The sequence below is a fragment of the Dendrobates tinctorius genome, unplaced genomic scaffold, assembly GCF_039654945.1.
Source record: "Dendrobates tinctorius isolate UK_male_01 unplaced genomic scaffold, ASM3965494v1 ptg000302l, whole genome shotgun sequence".
Taxonomy (NCBI): Eukaryota; Metazoa; Chordata; class Amphibia; order Anura; family Dendrobatidae; genus Dendrobates; species Dendrobates tinctorius.
This window is the reverse complement of record NW_027361969.1, coordinates 403,117-424,090: the sequence shown is the minus strand read 5'-3', so window position 1 is coordinate 424,090 and position 20,974 is coordinate 403,117.

Sequence of the window (20,974 nt, the reverse complement as noted above, 5' to 3'; positions counted from 1 at the left end):
GTTTTTGATAGTTTGGGCCCTATTGAATAATGAATGTTTTGAATTTTCTCCAAAAGTAAAGTAGTTGCAAACTCATCCTTTTAGAAACTTGTTTGGGCTGTTGAGAGGAGTAAAAAACCATCAAAAATTTCAATCCTGCATGATTCTACCAAGAAATGTGATTCTTCATTCAAAACCTGATTTTTGCTATTGGGCTCTATTGAAAAGTGAATGTTTTGAATTTTCTCCAAAAGTAAAGTAGTTGCAAACTCATGCTTTTAGAGACTTGTTTGGGCTCATGAGAGGAGTAGAAAAACATCAAAAATTTCAGTCCTGCATGATTCTACCAAGAAATGTGTGTTCATTGAAACCGCTGGTTTTTGATAGTTTGGGCCCTATTGAATAATGAATGTTTTGAATTTTCTCCAAAAGTAAAGTAGTTGCAAACTCATCCTTTTAGAAACTTGTTTGGGCTGTTGAGAGGAGTAAAAAACCATCAAAAATTTCAATCCTGCATGATTTTACCAAGAAATGTGATTCTTCATTCAAAACCTGATTTTTGCTATTGGGCTCTATTGAATAGTGAATGTTTTGAATGTTCTCCAAAAGTAAACTAGTTGCAAACTCATGCTTTTAGAAACTTGTTTGGGCTCATGAGAGGAGTAGAAAAACGTCAAAAATTTCAGTCCTGCATGATTCTACCAAGAAATGTGTGTTCATTGAAACCGCTGGTTTTTGATAGTTTGGGCCCTATTGAATAATGAATGTTTTGAATTTTCTCCAAAAGTAAAGTAGTTGCAAACTCATCCTTTTAGAAACTTGTTTGGGCTGTTGAGAGGAGTAAAAAACCATCAAAAATTTCAATCCTGCATGATTTTACCAAGAAATGTGATTCTTCATTCAAAACCTGATTTTTGCTATTGGGCTCTATTGAATAGTGAATGTTTTGAATGTTCTCCAAAAGTAAACTAGTTGCAAACTCATGCTTTTAGAAACTTGTTTGGGCTCATGAGAGGAGTAGAAAAACATCAAAAATTTCAGTCCTGCATGATTCTACCAAGAAATGTGTGTTCATTGAAACCGCTGGTTTTTGATAGTTTGGGCCCTATTGAATAATGAATGTTTTGAATTTTCTCCAAAAGTAAAGTAGTTGCAAACTCATCCTTTTAGAAACTTGTTTGGGCTGTTGAGAGGAGTAAAAAACCATCAAAAATTTCAATCCTGCATGATTTTACCAAGAAATGTGATTCTTCATTCAAAACCTGATTTTTGCTATTGGGCTCTATTGAATAATGAATGTTTTGAATTTTCTCCAAAAGTAAAGTAGTTGCAAACTCATGCTTTTAGAGACTTGTTTGGGCTCATGAGAGGAGTAGAAAAACATCAAAAATTTCAGTCCTGCATGATTCTACCAAGAAATGTGTGTTCATTGAAACCGCTGGTTTTTGATAGTTTGGGCCCTATTGAATAATGAATGCTTTGAATTTTCTCCAAAAGTAAAGTAGTTGCAAACTCATCCTTTTAGAAACTTGTTTGGGCTATTGAGAGGAGTAAAAAACCATCAAAAATTTCAATCCTGCATGATTCTACCAAGAAATGTGATTCTTCATTCAAAACCTGATTTTTGCTATTGGGCTCTATTGAATAATGAATGTTTTGAATTTTCTCCAAAAGTAAAGTAGTTGCAAACTCATCCTTTTAGAAACTTGTTTGGGCTGTTGAGAGGAGTAAAAAACCATCAAAAATTTCAATCCTGCATGATTCTACCAAGAAATGTGATTCTTCATTCAAAACCTGATTTTTGCTATTGGGCTCTATTGAATAATGAATGTTTTGAATTTTCTCCAAAAGTAAAGTAGTTGCAAACTCATGCTTTTAGAAACTTGTTTGGGCTCATGAGAGGAGTAGAAAAACATCAAAAATTTCAGTCCTGCATGATTCTTCCAAGAAATGTGTGTTCATTGAAACCGCTGGTTTTTGATAGTTTGGGCCCTATTGAATAATGAATGTTTTGAATTTTCTCCAAAAGTAAAGTAGTTGCAAACTCATCCTTTTAGAAACTTGTTTGGGCTGTTGAGAGGAGTAAAAAACCATCAAAAATTTCAATCCTGCATGATTCTACCAAGAAATGTGATTCTTCATTCAAAACCTGATTTTTGCTATTGGGCTCTATTGAATAATGAATGTTTTGAATTTTCTCCAAAAGTAAAGTAGTTGCAAACTCATGCTTTTAGAGACTTGTTTGGGCTCATGAGAGGAGTAGAAAAACATCAAAAATTTCAGTCCTGCATGATTCTACCAAAAAATGTGTGTTCATTGAAACCGCTGGTTTTTGATAGTTTGGGCCCTATTGAATAATGAATGTTTTGAATTTTCTCCAAAAGTAAAGTAGTTGCAAACTCATCCTTTTAGAAACTTGTTTGGGCTGTTGAGAGGAGTAAAAAACCATCAAAAATTTCAATCCTGCATGATTCTACCAAGAAATGTGATTCTTCATTCAAAACCTGATTTTTGCTATTGGGCTCTATTGAATAATGAATGTTTTGAATTTTCTCCAAAAGTAAAGTAGTTGCAAACTCATGCTTTTAGAGACTTGTTTGGGCTCATGAGAGGAGTAGAAAAACATCAAAAATTTCAGTCCTGCATGATTCTACCAAGAAATGTGTTTTCATGAAACCGCTGGTTTTTGATAGTTTGGGCCCTATTGAATAATGAATGTTTTGAATTTTCTCCAAAAGTAAAGTAGTTGCAAACTCATCCTTTTAGAAACTTGTTTGGGCTGTTGAGAGGAGTAAAAAACCATCAAAAATTTCAATCCTGCATGCTTCTACCAAGAATTGTGATTCTTCATTCAAAACCTGATTTTTGCTATTGGGCTCTATTGAATAATGAATGTTTTGAATTTTCTCCAAAAGTAAAGTAGTTGCAAACTCATGCTTTTAGAGACTTGTTTGGGCTCATGAGAGGAGTAGAAAAACATCAAAAATTTCAGTCCTGCATGATTCTACCAAGAAATGTGTGTTCATTCAAACCGCTGGTTTTTGATAGTTTGGGCCCTATTGAATAATGAATGTTTTGAATTTTCTCCAAAAGTAAAGTAGTTGCAAACTCATCCTTTTAGAAACTTGTTTGGGCTGTTGAGAGGAGTAAAAAACCATCAAAAATTTCAATCCTGCATGATTCTACCAAGAAATGTGATTCTTCATTCAAAACCTGATTTTTGCTATTGGGCTCTATTGAATAATGAATGTTTTGAATTTTCTCCAAAAGTAAAGTAGTTGCAAACTCATGAATTAAGAGACTTGTTTGGGCTCATGAGAGGAGTAGAAAAACATCAAAAATTTCAGTCCTGCATGATTCTACCAAGAAATGTGTGTTCATTGAAACCGCTGGTTTTTGATAGTTTGGGCCCTATTGAATAATGAATGTTTTGAATTTTCTCCAAAAGTAAAGTAGTTGCAAACTCATCCTTTTAGAAACTTGTTTGGGCTGTTGAGAGGAGTAAAAAACCATCAAAAATTTCAATCCTGCATGATTCTACCAAGAAATGTGATTCTTCATTCAAAACCTGATTTTTGCTATTGGGCTCTATTGAATAATGAATGTTTTGAATTTTCTCCAAAAGTAAAGTAGTTGCAAACTCATGCTTTTAGAGACTTGTTTGGGCTCATGAGAGGAGTAGAAAAACATCAAAAATTTCAGTCCTGCATGATTCTACCAAGAAATGTGTTTTCATTGAGACCGCTGGTTTTTGATAGTTTGGGCCCTATTGAATAATGAATGTTTTGAATTTTCTCCAAAAGTAAAGTAGTTGCAAACTCATCCTTTTAGAAACTTGTTTGGGATGTTGAGAGGAGTAAAAAACCATCAAAAATTTCAATCCTGCATGCTTCTACCAAGAATTGTGATTCTTCATTCAAAACCTGATTTTTGCTATTGGGCTCTATTGAATAATGAATGTTTTGAATTTTCTCCAAAAGTAAAGTAGTTGCAAACTCATGCTTTTAGAGACTTGTTTGGGCTCATGAGAGGAGTAGAAAAACATCAAAAATTTCAGTCCTGCATGAGTCTACCAAGAAATGTGTGTTCATTCAAACCGCTGGTTTTTGATAGTTTGGGCCCTATTGAATAATGAATGTTTTGAATTTTCTCCAAAAGTAAAGTAGTTGCAAACTCATCCTTTTAGAAACTTGTTTGGGCTGTTGAGAGGAGTAAAAAACCATCAAAAATTTCAATCCTGCATGATTCTACCAAGAAATGTGATTCTTCATTCAAAACCTGATTTTTGCTATTGGGCTCTATTGAATAATGAATGTTTTGAATTTTCTCCAAAAGTAAAGTAGTTGCAAACTCATGCTTTTAGAGACTTGTTTGGGCTCATGAGAGGAGTAGAAAAATATCAAAAATTTCAGTCCTGCATGATTCTACCAAGAAATGTGTGTTCATTGAAACCGCTGGTTTTTGATAGTTTGGGCCCTATTGAATAATGAATGTTTTGAATTTTCTCCAAAAGTAAAGTAGTTGCAAACTCATCCTTTTAGAAACTTGTTTGGGCTGTTGAGAGGAGTAAAAAACCATCAAAAATTTCAATCCTGCATGATTCTACCAAGAAATGTGATTCTTCATTCAAAACCTGATTTTTGCAATTGGGCTCTATTGAATAGTGAATGTTTTGAATGTTCTCCAAAAGTAAACTAGTTGCAAACTCATGCTTTTAGAGTCTTGTTTGGGCTCATGAGAGGAGTAGAAAAACATCAAAAATTTCAGTCCTGCATGATTCTACCAAGAAATGTGTGTTCATTGAAACCGCTGGTTTTTGATAGTTTGGGCCCTATTGAATAATGAATGTTTTGAATTTTCTCCAAAAGTAAAGTAGTTGCAAACTCATCCTTTTAGAAACTTGTTTGGGCTGTTGAGAGGAGTAAAAAACCATCAAAAATTTCAATCCTGCATGATTCTACCAAGAAATGTGATTCTTCATTCAAAACGCTGGTTTTTGCTATTGGGCTCTATTGAATAATGAATGTTTTGAATTTTCTCCAAAAGTAAAGTAGTTGCAAACTCATGCTTTTAGAGACTTGTTTGGGCTCATGAGAGGAGTAGAAAAACATCAAAAATTTCAGTCCTGCATGATTCTACCAAGAAATGTGTGTTCATTGAAACCGCTGGTTTTTGATAGTTTGGGCCCTATTGAATAATGAATGTTTTGAATTTTCTCCAAAAGTAAAGTAGTTGCAAACTCATCCTTTTAGAAACTTGTTTGGGCTGTTGAGAGGAGTAAAAAACCATCAAAAATTTCAATCCTGCATGATTTTACCAAGAAATGTGATTCTTCATTCAAAACCTGATTTTTGCTATTGGGCTCTATTGAATAGTGAATGTTTTGAATGTTCTCCAAAAGTAAACTAGTTGCAAACTCATGCTTTTAGAAACTTGTTTGGTCTCATGAGAGGAGTAGAAAAACATCAAAAATTTCAGTCCTGCATGATTCTACCAAGAAATGTGTTTTCATTGAGACCGCTGGTTTTTGATAGTTTGGGCCCTATTGAATAATGAATGTTTTGAATTTTCTCCAAAAGTAAAGTAGTTGCAAACTCATCCTTTTAGAAACTTGTTTGGGCTGTTGAGAGGAGTAAAAAACCATCAAAAATTTCAATCCTGCATGCTTCTACCAAGAATTGTGATTCTTCATTCAAAACCTGATTTTTGCTATTGGGCTCTATTGAATAATGAATGTTTTGAATTTTCTCCAAAAGTAAAGTAGTTGCAAACTCATGCTTTTAGAGACTTGTTTGGGCTCATGAGAGGAGTAGAAAAACATCAAAAATTTCAGTCCTGCATGAGTCTACCAAGAAATGTGTGTTCATTCAAACCGCTGGTTTTTGATAGTTTGGGCCCTATTGAATAATGAATGTTTTGAATTTTCTCCAAAAGTAAAGTAGTTGCAAACATCCTTTTAGAAACTTGTTTGGGCTGTTGAGAGGAGTAAAAAACCATCAAAAATTTCAATCCTGCATGATTCTACCAAGAAATGTGATTCTTCATTCAAAACCTGATTTTTGCTATTGGGCTCTATTGAATAATGAATGTTTTGAATTTTCTCCAAAAGTAAAGTAGTTGCAAACTCATGCTTTTAGAGACTTGTTTGGGCTCATGAGAGGAGTAGAAAAATATCAAAAATTTCAGTCCTGCATGATTCTACCAAGAAATGTGTGTTCATTGAAACCGCTGGTTTTTGATAGTTTGGGCCCTATTGAATAATGAATGTTTTGAATTTTCTCCAAAAGTAAAGTAGTTGCAAACTCATCCTTTTAGAAACTTGTTTGGGCTGTTGAGAGGAGTAAAAAACCATCAAAAATTTCAATCCTGCATGATTCTACCAAGAAATGTGATTCTTCATTCAAAACCTGATTTTTGCAATTGGGCTCTATTGAATAGTGAATGTTTTGAATGTTCTCCAAAAGTAAACTAGTTGCAAACTCATGCTTTTAGAGTCTTGTTTGGGCTCATGAGAGGAGTAGAAAAACATCAAAAATTTCAGTCCTGCATGATTCTACCAAGAAATGTGTGTTCATTGAAACCGCTGGTTTTTGATAGTTTGGGCCCTATTGAATAATGAATGTTTTGAATTTTCTCCAAAAGTAAAGTAGTTGCAAACTCATCCTTTTAGAAACTTGTTTGGGCTGTTGAGAGGAGTAAAAAACCATCAAAAATTTCAATCCTGCATGATTCTACCAAGAAATGTGATTCTTCATTCAAAACGCTGGTTTTTGCTATTGGGCTCTATTGAATAATGAATGTTTTGAATTTTCTCCAAAAGTAAAGTAGTTGCAAACTCATGCTTTTAGAGACTTGTTTGGGCTCATGAGAGGAGTAGAAAAACATCAAAAATTTCAGTCCTGCATGATTCTACCAAGAAATGTGTGTTCATTGAAACCGCTGGTTTTTGATAGTTTGGGCCCTATTGAATAATGAATGTTTTGAATTTTCTCCAAAAGTAAAGTAGTTGCAAACTCATCCTTTTAGAAACTTGTTTGGGCTGTTGAGAGGAGTAAAAAACCATCAAAAATTTCAATCCTGCATGATTTTACCAAGAAATGTGATTCTTCATTCAAAACCTGATTTTTGCTATTGGGCTCTATTGAATAGTGAATGTTTTGAATGTTCTCCAAAAGTAAACTAGTTGCAAACTCATGCTTTTAGAAACTTGTTTGGGCTCATGAGAGGAGTAGAAAAACATCAAAAATTTCAGTCCTGCATGATTCTACCAAGAAATGTGTGTTCATTGAAACCGCTGGTTTTTGATAGTTTGGGCCCTATTGAATAATGAATGTTTTGAATTTTCTCCAAAAGTAAAGTAGTTGCAAACTCATCCTTTTAGAAACTTGTTTGGGCTGTTGAGAGGAGTAAAAAACCATCAAAAATTTCAATCCTGCATGATTTTACCAAGAAATGTGATTCTTCATTCAAAACCTGATTTTTGCTATTGGGCTCTATTGAATAATGAATGTTTTGAATTTTCTCCAAAAGTAAAGTAGTTGCAAACTCATGCTTTTAGAGACTTGTTTGGGCTCATGAGAGGAGTAGAAAAACATCAAAAATTTCAGTCCTGCATGATTCTACCAAGAAATGTGTGTTCATTGAAACCGCTGGTTTTTGATAGTTTGGGCCCTATTGAATAATGAATGCTTTGAATTTTCTCCAAAAGTAAAGTAGTTGCAAACTCATCCTTTTAGAAACTTGTTTGGGCTGTTGAGAGGAGTAAAAAACCATCAAAAATTTCAATCCTGCATGATTCTACCAAGAAATGTGATTCTTCATTCAAAACCTGATTTTTGCTATTGGGCTCTATTGAATAATGAATGTTTTGAATTTTCTCCAAAAGTAAAGTAGTTGCAAACTCATCCTTTTAGAAACTTGTTTGGGCTGTTGAGAGGAGTAAAAAACCATCAAAAATTTCAATCCTGCATGATTCTACCAAGAAATGTGATTCTTCATTCAAAACCTGATTTTTGCTATTGGGCTCTATTGAATAATGAATGTTTTGAATTTTCTCCAAAAGTAAAGTAGTTGCAAACTCATGCTTTTAGAAACTTGTTTGGGCTCATGAGAGGAGTAGAAAAACATCAAAAATTTCAGTCCTGCATGATTCTACCAAGAAATGTGTGTTCATTGAAACCGCTGGTTTTTGATAGTTTGGGCCCTATTGAATAATGAATGTTTTGAATTTTCTCCAAAAGTAAAGTAGTTGCAAACTCATCCTTTTAGAAACTTGTTTGGGCTGTTGAGAGGAGTAAAAAACCATCAAAAATTTCAATCCTGCATGATTCTACCAAGAAATGTGATTCTTCATTCAAAACCTGATTTTTGCTATTGGGCTCTATTGAATAATGAATGTTTTGAATTTTCTCCAAAAGTAAAGTAGTTGCAAACTCATGCTTTTAGAAACTTGTTTGGGCTCATGAGAGGAGTAGAAAAACATCAAAAATTTGAGTCCTGCATGATTCTACCAAGAAATGTGTGTTCATTCAAACCGCTGGTTTTTGATAGTTTGGGCCCTATTGAATAATGAATGTTTTGAATTTTCTCCAAAAGTAAAGTAGTTGCAAACTCATCCTTTTAGAAACTTGTTTGGGCTGTTGAGAGGAGTAAAAAACCATCAAAAATTTCAATCCTGCATGATTCTACCAAGAAATGTGATTCTTCATTCAAAACCTGATTTTTGCTATTGGGCTCTATTGAATAATGAATGTTTTGAATTTTCTCCAAAAGTAAAGTAGTTGCAAACTCATGCTTTTAGAGACTTGTTTGGGCTCATGAGAGGAGTAGAAAAACATCAAAAATTTCAGTCCTGCATGATTCTACCAAGAAATGTGTGTTCATTGAAACCGCTGGTTTTTGATAGTTTGGGCCCTATTGAATAATGAATGTTTTGAATTTTCTCCAAAAGTAAAGTAGTTGCAAACTCATCCTTTTAGAAACTTGTTTGGGCTGTTGAGAGGAGTAAAAAACCATCAAAAATTTCAATCCTGCATGATTCTACCAAGAAATGTGATTCTTCATTCAAAACCTGATTTTTGCTATTGGGCTCTATTGAATAATGAATGTTTTGAATTTTCTCCAAAAGTAAAGTAGTTGCAAACTCATGCTTTTAGAAACTTGTTTGGGCTCATGAGAGGAGTAGAAAAACATCAAAAATTTGAGTCCTGCATGATTCTACCAAGAAATGTGTGTTCATTCAAACCGCTGGTTTTTGATAGTTTGGGCCCTATTGAATAATGAATGTTTTGAATTTTCTCCAAAAGTAAAGCAGTTGCAAACTCATCCTTTTAGAAACTTGTTTGGGCTGTAGAGAGGAGTAAAAAACCATCAAAAATTTCAATCCTGCATGATTCTACCAAGAAATGTGATTCTTCATTCAAAACCTGATTTTTGCTATTGGGCTCTATTGAATAATGAATGTTTTGAATTTTCTCCAAAAGTAAAGTAGTTGCAAACTCATGCTTTTAGAGACTTGTTTGGGCTCATGAGAGGAGTAGAAAAACATCAAAAATTTCAGTCCTGCATGATTCTACCAAGAAATGTGTGTTCATTGAAACCGCTGGTTTTTGATAGTTTGGGCCCTATTGAATAATGAATGTTTTGAATTTTCTCCAAAAGTAAAGTAGTTGCAAACTCATCCTTTTAGAAACTTGTTTGGGCTGTTGAGAGGAGTAAAAAACCATCAATAATTTCAGTCCTGCATGATTCTACCAAGAAATGTGTGTTCATTCAAACCGCTGGTTTTTGATAGTTTGGGCCCTATTGAATAATGAATGTTTTGAATTTTCTCCAAAAGTAAAGTAGTTGCAAACTCATCCTTTTAGAAACTTGTTTGGGCTGTTGAGAGGAGTAAAAAACCATCAATAATTTCAATCCTGCATGCTTCTACCAAGAAATGTGATTCTTCATTCAAAACCTGATTTTTGCTATTGGGCTCTATTGAATAATGAATGTTTTGAATTTTCTCCAAAAGTAAAGTAGTTGCAAACTCATGCTTTTAGAGACTTGTTTGGGCTCATGAGAGGAGTAGAAAAACATCAAAAATTTCAGTCCTGCATGATTCTACCAAGAAATGTGTGTTCATTCAAACCGCTGGTTTTTGATAGTTTGGGCCCTATTGAATAATGAATGTTTTGAATTTTCTCCAAAAGTAAAGTAGTTGCAAACTCATCCTTTTAGAAACTTGTTTGGGCTGTTGAGAGGAGTAAAAAACCATCAAAAATTTCAATCCTGCATGATTCTACCAAGAAATGTGATTCTTCATTCAAAACCTGATTTTTGCTATTGGGCTCTATTGAAAAGTGAATGTTTTGAATTTTCTCCAAAAGTAAAGTAGTTGCAAACTCATGCTTTTAGAGACTTGTTTGGGCTCATGAGAGGAGTAGAAAAACATCAAAAATTTCAGTCCTGCATGATTCTACCAAGAAATGTGTGTTCATTGAAACCGCTGGTTTTTGATAGTTTGGGCCCTATTGAATAACACAGGTCAACGAAAAAAAATTTTTTTTCTGGTGTCCAAAATATTTTAATGAATTTGGGGTATTTTTGGGGTGCTGATTCTGAATATGTCATCAGTTTTGCCAGATTGGCTCAAGTTTTTGAGATTTTTGGTATCTTATTTATAGCACTTGTTGGTAAATGCGACGCATCATCTCATTAATTTCTTTGGATTAGTACTTGAACTGAGCAGTTCTCAATATAGTTTTGTGTTAATTAGTGTTCTAAAAGTTTGTTCATAGCTTGATTTTTGCACTAACTTTATGTTGTTGTCTGTTTTCCAGTGAAAAGCATGAACTCATCATGAAGAAGTTGTCTTAACGATCCAGACTCATTCTGTTACATTTGTGGTGAATATACACTGCCAAAACATAGAAGAAACATAACACACTTCGTAAAAAAAGTGTATTTTGCCTATTTTGGGGTTATGCTTGGGGACCAAGACAAGTTTTGGGCACCACACATAGTGTGCAAAGCATGTATCGAATTATTACGAAAATGGAGCAAAGGACAAAGAAAAAGCTTCAAATTTGGTGTTCCAATGGTGTGGAGAGAGCCAAAAAATCATCATGATGACTGTTATTTCTGTGCAGTGCAAGTGCAAGGATTCAATAAGCATAAGAAACGAAAATGGGAGTAACATGGAATCTGCAAGAAGGCCTGTCCCTCATTGTGAAGATGTGCCTGTACCTGTGTTTACCATAAATAACAGTCATCATGATGATTTTTTGGCTCTCTCCACACCATTGGAACACCAAATTTGAAGCTTTTTCTTTGTCCTTTGCTCCATTTTCGTAATAATTCGATACATGCTTTGCACACTATGTGTGGTGCCCAAAACTTGTCTTGGTCCCCAAGCATAACCCCAAAATAGGCAAAATACACTTTTTTTACGAAGTGTGTTATGTTTCTTCTATGTTTTGGCAGTGTATATTCACCACAAATGTAACAGAATGAGTCTGGATCGTTAAGACAACTTCTTCATGATGAGTTCATGCTTTTCACTGGAAAACAGACAACAACATAAAGTTAGTGCAAAAATCAAGCTATGAACAAACTTTTAGAACACTAATTAACACAAAACTATATTGAGAACTGCTCAGTTCAAGTACTAATCCAAAGAAATTAATGAGATGATGCGTCGCATTTACCAACAAGTGCTATAAATAAGATACCAAAAATCTCAAAAACTTGAGCCAATCTGGCAAAACTGATGACATATTCAGAATCAGCACCCCAAAAATACCCTAAATTCGATGAAATATCTTTGGCACCAAAAATGCTGTTGACCAGTGTAATGAATGTTTTGAATTTTCTCCAAAAGTAAAGTAGTTGCAAACTCATCCTTTTAGAAACTTGTTTGGGCTGTTGAGAGGAGTAAAAAACCATCAAAAATTTCAATCCTGCATGATTTTACCAAGAAATGTGATTCTTCATTCAAAACCTGATTTTTGCTATTGGGCTCTATTGAATAATGAATGTTTTGAATTTTCTCCAAAAGTAAAGTAGTTGCAAACTCATGCTTTTAGAGACTTGTTTGGGCTCATGAGAGGAGTAGAAAAACATCAAAAATTTCAGTCCTGCATGATTCTACCAAGAAATGTGTGTTCATTGAAACCGCTGGTTTTTGATAGTTTGGGCCCTATTGAATAATGAATGTTTTGAATTTTCTCCAAAAGTAAAGTAGTTGCAAACTCATCCTTTTAGAAACTTGTTTGGGCTGTTGAGAGGAGTAAAAAACCATCAATAATTTCAGTCCTGCATGATTCTACCAAGAAATGTGTGTTCATTCAAACCGCTGGTTTTTGATAGTTTGGGCCCTATTGAATAATGAATGTTTTGAATTTTCTCCAAAAGTAAAGTAGTTGCAAACTCATCCTTTTAGAAACTTGTTTGGGCTGTTGAGAGGAGTAAAAAACCATCAATAATTTCAATCCTGCATGCTTCTACCAAGAAATGTGATTCTTCATTCAAAACCTGATTTTTGCTATTGGGCTCTATTGAATAATGAATGTTTTGAATTTTCTCCAAAAGTAAAGTAGTTGCAAACTCATGCTTTTAGAGACTTGTTTGGGCTCATGAGAGGAGTAGAAAAACATCAAAAATTTCAGTCCTGCATGATTCTACCAAGAAATGTGTGTTCATTCAAACCGCTGGTTTTTGATAGTTTGGGCCCTATTGAATAATGAATGTTTTGAATTTTCTCCAAAAGTAAAGTAGTTGCAAACTCATCCTTTTAGAAACTTGTTTGGGCTGTTGAGAGGAGTAAAAAACCATCAAAAATTTCAATCCTGCATGATTCTACCAAGAAATGTGATTCTTCATTCAAAACCTGATTTTTGCTATTGGGCTCTATTGAATAGTGAATGTTTTGAATTTTCTCCAAAAGTAAAGTAGTTGCAAACTCATGCTTTTAGAAACTTGTTTGGGCTCATGAGAGGAGTAGAAAAACATCAAAAATTTCAGTCCTGCATGATTCTACCAAGAAATGTGTGTTCATTGAAACCGCTGGTTTTTGATAGTTTGGGCCCTATTGAATAATGAATGTTTTGAATTTTCTCCAAAAGTAAAGTAGTTGCAAACTCATCCTTTTAGAAACTTGTTTGGGCTGTTGAGAGGAGTAAAAAACCATCAAAAATTTCAATCCTGCATGATTTTACCAAGAAATGTGATTCTTCATTCAAAACCTGATTTTTGCTATTGGGCTCTATTGAATAGTGAATGTTTTGAATGTTCTCCAAAAGTAAACTAGTTGCAAACTCATGCTTTTAGAAACTTGTTTGGGCTCATGAGAGGAGTAGAAAAACATCAAAAATTTCAGTCCTGCATGATTCTACCAAGAAATGTGTGTTCATTGAAACCGCTGGTTTTTGATAGTTTGGGCCCTATTGAATAATGAATGTTTTGAATTTTCTCCAAAAGTAAAGTAGTTGCAAACTCATCCTTTTAGAAACTTGTTTGGGCTGTTGAGAGGAGTAAAAAACCATCAAAAATTTCAATCCTGCATGATTTTACCAAGAAATGTGATTCTTCATTCAAAACCTGATTTTTGCTATTGGGCTCTATTGAATAATGAATGTTTTGAATTTTCTCCAAAAGTAAAGTAGTTGCAAACTCATGCTTTTAGAGACTTGTTTGGGCTCATGAGAGGAGTAGAAAAACATCAAAAATTTCAGTCCTGCATGATTCTACCAAGAAATGTGTGTTCATTGAAACCGCTGGTTTTTGATAGTTTGGGCCCTATTGAATAATGAATGCTTTGAATTTTCTCCAAAAGTAAAGTAGTTGCAAACTCATCCTTTTAGAAACTTGTTTGGGCTGTTGAGAGGAGTAAAAAACCATCAAAAATTTCAATCCTGCATGATTCTACCAAGAAATGTGATTCTTCATTCAAAACCTGATTTTTGCTATTGGGCTCTATTGAATAATGAATGTTTTGAATTTTCTCCAAAAGTAAAGTAGTTGCAAACTCATCCTTTTAGAAACTTGTTTGGGCTGTTGAGAGGAGTAAAAAACCATCAAAAATTTCAATCCTGCATGATTCTACCAAGAAATGTGATTCTTCATTCAAAACCTGATTTTTGCTATTGGGCTCTATTGAATAATGAATGTTTTGAATTTTCTCCAAAAGTAAAGTAGTTGCAAACTCATGCTTTTAGAAACTTGTTTGGGCTCATGAGAGGAGTAGAAAAACATCAAAAATTTGAGTCCTGCATGATTCTACCAAGAAATGTGTGTTCATTCAAACCGCTGGTTTTTGATAGTTTGGGCCCTATTGAATAATGAATGTTTTGAATTTTCTCCAAAAGTAAAGTAGTTGCAAACTCATCCTTTTAGAAACTTGTTTGGGCTGTTGAGAGGAGTAAAAAACCATCAAAAATTTCAATCCTGCATGATTCTACCAAGAAATGTGATTCTTCATTCAAAACCTGATTTTTGCTATTGGGCTCTATTGAATAATGAATGTTTTGAATTTTCTCCAAAAGTAAAGTAGTTGCAAACTCATGCTTTTAGAGACTTGTTTGGGCTCATGAGAGGAGTAGAAAAACATCAAAAATTTCAGTCCTGCATGATTCTACCAAGAAATGTGTGTTCATTGAAACCGCTGGTTTTTGATAGTTTGGGCCCTATTGAATAATGAATGTTTTGAATTTTCTCCAAAAGTAAAGTAGTTGCAAACTCATCCTTTTAGAAACTTGTTTGGGCTGTTGAGAGGAGTAAAAAACCATCAAAAATTTCAATCCTGCATGATTCTACCAAGAAATGTGATTCTTCATTCAAAACCTGATTTTTGCTATTGGGCTCTATTGAATAATGAATGTTTTGAATTTTCTCCAAAAGTAAAGTAGTTGCAAACTCATGCTTTTAGAAACTTGTTTGGGCTCATGAGAGGAGTAGAAAAACATCAAAAATTTGAGTCCTGCATGATTCTACCAAGAAATGTGTGTTCATTCAAACCGCTGGTTTTTGATAGTTTGGGCCCTATTGAATAATGAATGTTTTGAATTTTCTCCAAAAGTAAAGCAGTTGCAAACTCATCCTTTTAGAAACTTGTTTGGGCTGTAGAGAGGAGTAAAAAACCATCAAAAATTTCAATCCTGCATGATTCTACCAAGAAATGTGATTCTTCATTCAAAACCTGATTTTTGCTATTGGGCTCTATTGAATAATGAATGTTTTGAATTTTCTCCAAAAGTAAAGTAGTTGCAAACTCATGCTTTTAGAGACTTGTTTGGGCTCATGAGAGGAGTAGAAAAACATCAAAAATTTCAGTCCTGCATGATTCTACCAAGAAATGTGTGTTCATTGAAACCGCTGGTTTTTGATAGTTTGGGCCCTATTGAATAATGAATGTTTTGAATTTTCTCCAAAAGTAAAGTAGTTGCAAACTCATCCTTTTAGAAACTTGTTTGGGCTGTTGAGAGGAGTAAAAAACCATCAATAATTTCAGTCCTGCATGATTCTACCAAGAAATGTGTGTTCATTCAAACCGCTGGTTTTTGATAGTTTGGGCCCTATTGAATAATGAATGTTTTGAATTTTCTCCAAAAGTAAAGTAGTTGCAAACTCATCCTTTTAGAAACTTGTTTGGGCTGTTGAGAGGAGTAAAAAACCATCAATAATTTCAATCCTGCATGCTTCTACCAAGAAATGTGATTCTTCATTCAAAACCTGATTTTTGCTATTGGGCTCTATTGAATAATGAATGTTTTGAATTTTCTCCAAAAGTAAAGTAGTTGCAAACTCATGCTTTTAGAGACTTGTTTGGGCTCATGAGAGGAGTAGAAAAACATCAAAAATTTCAGTCCTGCATGATTCTACCAAGAAATGTGTGTTCATTCAAACCGCTGGTTTTTGATAGTTTGGGCCCTATTGAATAATGAATGTTTTGAATTTTCTCCAAAAGTAAAGTAGTTGCAAACTCATCCTTTTAGAAACTTGTTTGGGCTGTTGAGAGGAGTAAAAAACCATCAAAAATTTCAATCCTGCATGATTCTACCAAGAAATGTGATTCTTCATTCAAAACCTGATTTTTGCTATTGGGCTCTATTGAAAAGTGAATGTTTTGAATTTTCTCCAAAAGTAAAGTAGTTGCAAACTCATGCTTTTAGAGACTTGTTTGGGCTCATGAGAGGAGTAGAAAAACATCAAAAATTTCAGTCCTGCATGATTCTACCAAGAAATGTGTGTTCATTGAAACCGCTGGTTTTTGATAGTTTGGGCCCTATTGAATAATGAATGTTTTGAATTTTCTCCAAAAGTAAAGTAGTTGCAAACTCATCCTTTTAGAAACTTGTTTGGGCTGTTGAGAGGAGTAAAAAACCATCAAAAATTTCAATCCTGCATGATTTTACCAAGAAATGTGATTCTTCATTCAAAACCTGATTTTTGCTATTGGGCTCTATTGAATAGTGAATGTTTTGAATGTTCTCCAAAAGTAAACTAGTTGCAAACTCATGCTTTTAGAAACTTGTTTGGGCTCATGAGAGGAGTAGAAAAACATCAAAAATTTCAGTCCTGCATGATTCTACCAAGAAATGTGTGTTCATTGAAACCGCTGGTTTTTGATAGTTTGGGCCCTATTGAATAATGAATGTTTTGAATTTTCTCCAAAAGTAAAGTAGTTGCAAACTCATCCTTTTAGAAACTTGTTTGGGCTGTTGAGAGGAGTAAAAAACCATCAAAAATTTCAATCCTGCATGATTTTACCAAGAAATGTGATTCTTCATTCAAAACCTGATTTTTGCTATTGGGCTCTATTGAATAGTGAATGTTTTGAATGTTCTCCAAAAGTAAACTAGTTGCAAACTCATGCTTTTAGAAACTTGTTTGGGCTCATGAGAGGAGTAGAAAAACATCAAAAATTTCAGTCCTGCATGATTCTACCAAGAAATGTGTGTTCATTGAAACCGCTGGTTTTTGATAGTTTGGGCCCTATTGAATAATGAATGTTTTGAATTTTCTCCAAAAGTAAAGTAGTTGCAAACTCATCCTTTTAGAAACTTGTTTGGGCTGTTGAGAGGAGTAAAAAACCATCAAAAATTTCAATCCTGCATGATTTTACCAAGAAATGTGATTCTTCATTCAAAACCTGATTTTTGCTATTGGGCTCTATTGAATAATGAATGTTTTGAATTTTCTCCAAAAGTAAAGTAGTTGCAAACTCATGCTTTTAGAGACTTGTTTGGGCTCATGAGAGGAGTAGAAAAACATCAAAAATTTCAGTCCTGCATGATTCTACCAAGAAATGTGTGTTCATTGAAACCGCTGGTTTTTGATAGTTTGGGCCCTATTGAATAATGAATGCTTTGAATTTTCTCCAAAAGTAAAGTAGTTGCAAACTCATCCTTTTAGAAACTTGTTTGGGCTGTTGAGAGGAGTAAAAAACCATCAAAAATTTCAATCCTGCATGATTCTACCAAGAAATGTGATTCTTCATTCAAAACCTGATTTTTGCTATTGGGCTCTATTGAATAATGAATGTTTTGAATTTTCTCCAAAAGTAAAGTAGTTGCAAACTCATCCTTTTAGAAACTTGTTTGGGCTGTTGAGAGGAGTAAAAAACCATCAAAAATTTCAATCCTGCATGATTCTACCAAGAAATGTGATTCTTCATTCAAAACCTGATTTTTGCTATTGGGCTCTATTGAATAATGAATGTTTTGAATTTTCTCCAAAAGTAAAGTAGTTGCAAACTCATGCTTTTAGAAACTTGTTTGGGCTCATGAGAGGAGTAGAAAAACATCAAAAATTTGAGTCCTGCATGATTCTACCAAGAAATGTGTGTTCATTCAAACCGCTGGTTTTTGATAGTTTGGGCCCTATTGAATAATGAATGTTTTGAATTTTCTCCAAAAGTAAAGCAGTTGCAAACTCATCCTTTTAGAAACTTGTTTGGGCTGTAGAGAGGAGTAAAAAACCATCAAAAATTTCAATCCTGCATGATTCTACCAAGAAATGTGATTCTTCATTCAAAACCTGATTTTTGCTATTGGGCTCTATTGAATAATGAATGTTTTGAATTTTCTCCAAAAGTAAAGTAGTTGCAAACTCATGCTTTTAGAGACTTGTTTGGGCTCATGAGAGGAGTAGAAAAACATCAAAAATTTCAGTCCTGCATGATTCTACCAAGAAATGTGTGTTCATTTAAACCGCTGGTTTTTGATAGTTTGGGCCCTATTGAATAATGAATGTTTTGAATTTTCTCCAAAAGTAAAGTAGTTGCAAACTCATCCTTTTAGAAACTTGTTTGGGCTGTTGAGAGGAGTAAAAAACCATCAATAATTTCAGTCCTGCATGATTCTACCAAGAAATGTGTGTTCATTCAAACCGCTGGTTTTTGATAGTTTGGGCCCTATTGAATAATGAATGTTTTGAATTTTCTCCAAAAGTAAAGTAGTTGCAAACTCATCCTTTTAGAAACTTGTTTGGGCTGTTGAGAGGAGTAAAAAACCATCAATAATTTCAATCCTGCATGCTTCTACCAAGAAATGTGATTCTTCATTCAAAACCTGATTTTTGCTATTGGGCTCTATTGAATAATGAATGTTTTGAATTTTCTCCAAAAGTAAAGTAGTTGCAAACTCATGCTTTTAGAGACTTGTTTGGGCTCATGAGAGGAGTAGAAAAACATCAAAAATTTCAGTCCTGCATGATTCTACCAAGAAATGTGTGTTCATTCAAACCGCTGGTTTTTGATAGTTTGGGCCCTATTGAATAATGAATGTTTTGAATTTTCTCCAAAAGTAAAGTAGTTGCAAACTCATCCTTTTAGAAACTTGTTTGGGCTGTTGAGAGGAGTAAAAAACCATCAAAAATTTCAATCCTGCATGATTCTACCAAGAAATGTGATTCTTCATTCAAAACCTGATTTTTGCTATTGGGCTCTATTGAAAAGTGAATGTTTTGAATTTTCTCCAAAAGTAAAGTAGTTGCAAACTCATGCTTTTAGAGACTTGTTTGGGCTCATGAGAGGAGTAGAAAAACATCAAAAATTTCAGTCCTGCATGATTCTACCAAGAAATGTGTGTTCATTGAAACCGCTGGTTTTTGATAGTTTGGGCCCTATTGAATAATGAATGTTTTGAATTTTCTCCAAAAGTAAAGTAGTTGCAAACTCATCCTTTTAGAAACTTGTTTGGGCTGTTGAGAGGAGTAAAAAACCATCAAAAATTTCAATCCTGCATGATTTTACCAAGAAATGTGATTCTTCATTCAAAACCTGATTTTTGCTATTGGGCTCTATTGAATAGTGAATGTTTTGAATGTTCTCCAAAAGTAAACTAGTTGCAAACTCATGCTTTTAGAAACTTGTTTGGGCTCATGAGAGGAGTAGAAAAACGTCAAAAATTTCAGTCCTGCATGATTCTACCAAGAAATGTGTGTTCATTGAAACCGCTGGTTTTTGATAGTTTGGGCCCTATTGAATAATGAATGTTTTGAATTTTCTCCAAAAGTAAAGTAGTTGCAAACTCATCCTTTTAGAAACTTGTTTGGGCTGTTGAGAGGAGTAAAAAACCATCAAAAATTTCAATCCTGCATGATTTTACCAAGAAATGTGATTCTTCATTCAAAACCTGATTTTTGCTATTGGGCTCTATTGAATAGTGAATGTTTTGAATGTTCTCCAAAAGTAAACTAGTTGCAAACTCATGCTTTTAGAAACTTGTTTGGGCTCATGAGAGGAGTAGAAAAACATCAAAAATTTCAGTCCTGCATGATTCTACCAAGAAATGTGTGTTCATTGAAACCGCTGGTTTTTGATAGTTTGGGCCCTATTGAATAATGAATGTTTTGAATTTTCTCCAAAAGTAAAGTAGTTGCAAACTCATCCTTTTAGAAACTTGTTTGGGCTGTTGAGAGGAGTAAAAAACCATCAAAAATTTCAATCCTGCATGATTTTACCAAGAAATGTGATTCTTCATTCAAAACCTGATTTTTGCTATTGGGCTCTATTGAATAATGAATGTTTTGAATTTTCTCCAAAAGTAAAGTAGTTGCAAACTCATGCTTTTAGAGACTTGTTTGGGCTCATGAGAGGAGTAGAAAAACATCAAAAATTTCAGTCCTGCATGATTCTACCAAGAAATGTGTGTTCATTGAAACCGCTGGTTTTTGATAGTTTGGGCCCTATTGAATAATGAATGCTTTGAATTTTCTCCAAAAGTAAAGTAGTTGCAAACTCATCCTTTTAGAAACTTGTTTGGGCTATTGAGAGGAGTAAAAAACCATCAAAAATTTCAATCCTGCATGATTCTACCAAGAAATGTGATTCTTCATTCAAAACCTGATTTTTGCTATTGGGCTCTATTGAATAATGAATGTTTTGAATTTTCTCCAAAAGTAAAGTAGTTGCAAACTCATCCTTTTAGAAACTTGTTTGGGCTGTTGAGAGGAGTAAAAAACCATCAAAAATTTCAATCCTGCATGATTCTACCAAGAAATGTGATTCTTCATTCAAAACCTGATTTTTGCTATTGGGCTCTATTGAATAATGAATGTTTTGAATTTTCTCCAAAAGTAAAGTAGTTGCAAACTCATGCTTTTAGAAACTTGTTTGGGCTCATGAGAGGAGTAGAAAAACATCAAAAATTTCAGTCCTGCATGATTCTTCCAAGAAATGTGTGTTCATTGAAACCGCTGGTTTTTGATAGTTTGGGCCCTATTGAATAATGAATGTTTTGAATTTTCTCCAAAAGTAAAGTAGTTGCAAACTCATCCTTTTAGAAACTTGTTTGGGCTGTTGAGAGGAGTAAAAAACCATCAAAAATTTCAATCCTGCATGATTCTACCAAGAAATGTGATTCTTCATTCAAAACCTGATTTTTGCTATTGGGCTCTATTGAATAATGAATGTTTTGAATTTTCTCCAAAAGTAAAGTAGTTGCAAACTCATGCTTTTAGAGACTTGTTTGGGCTCATGAGAGGAGTAGAAAAACATCAAAAATTTCAGTCC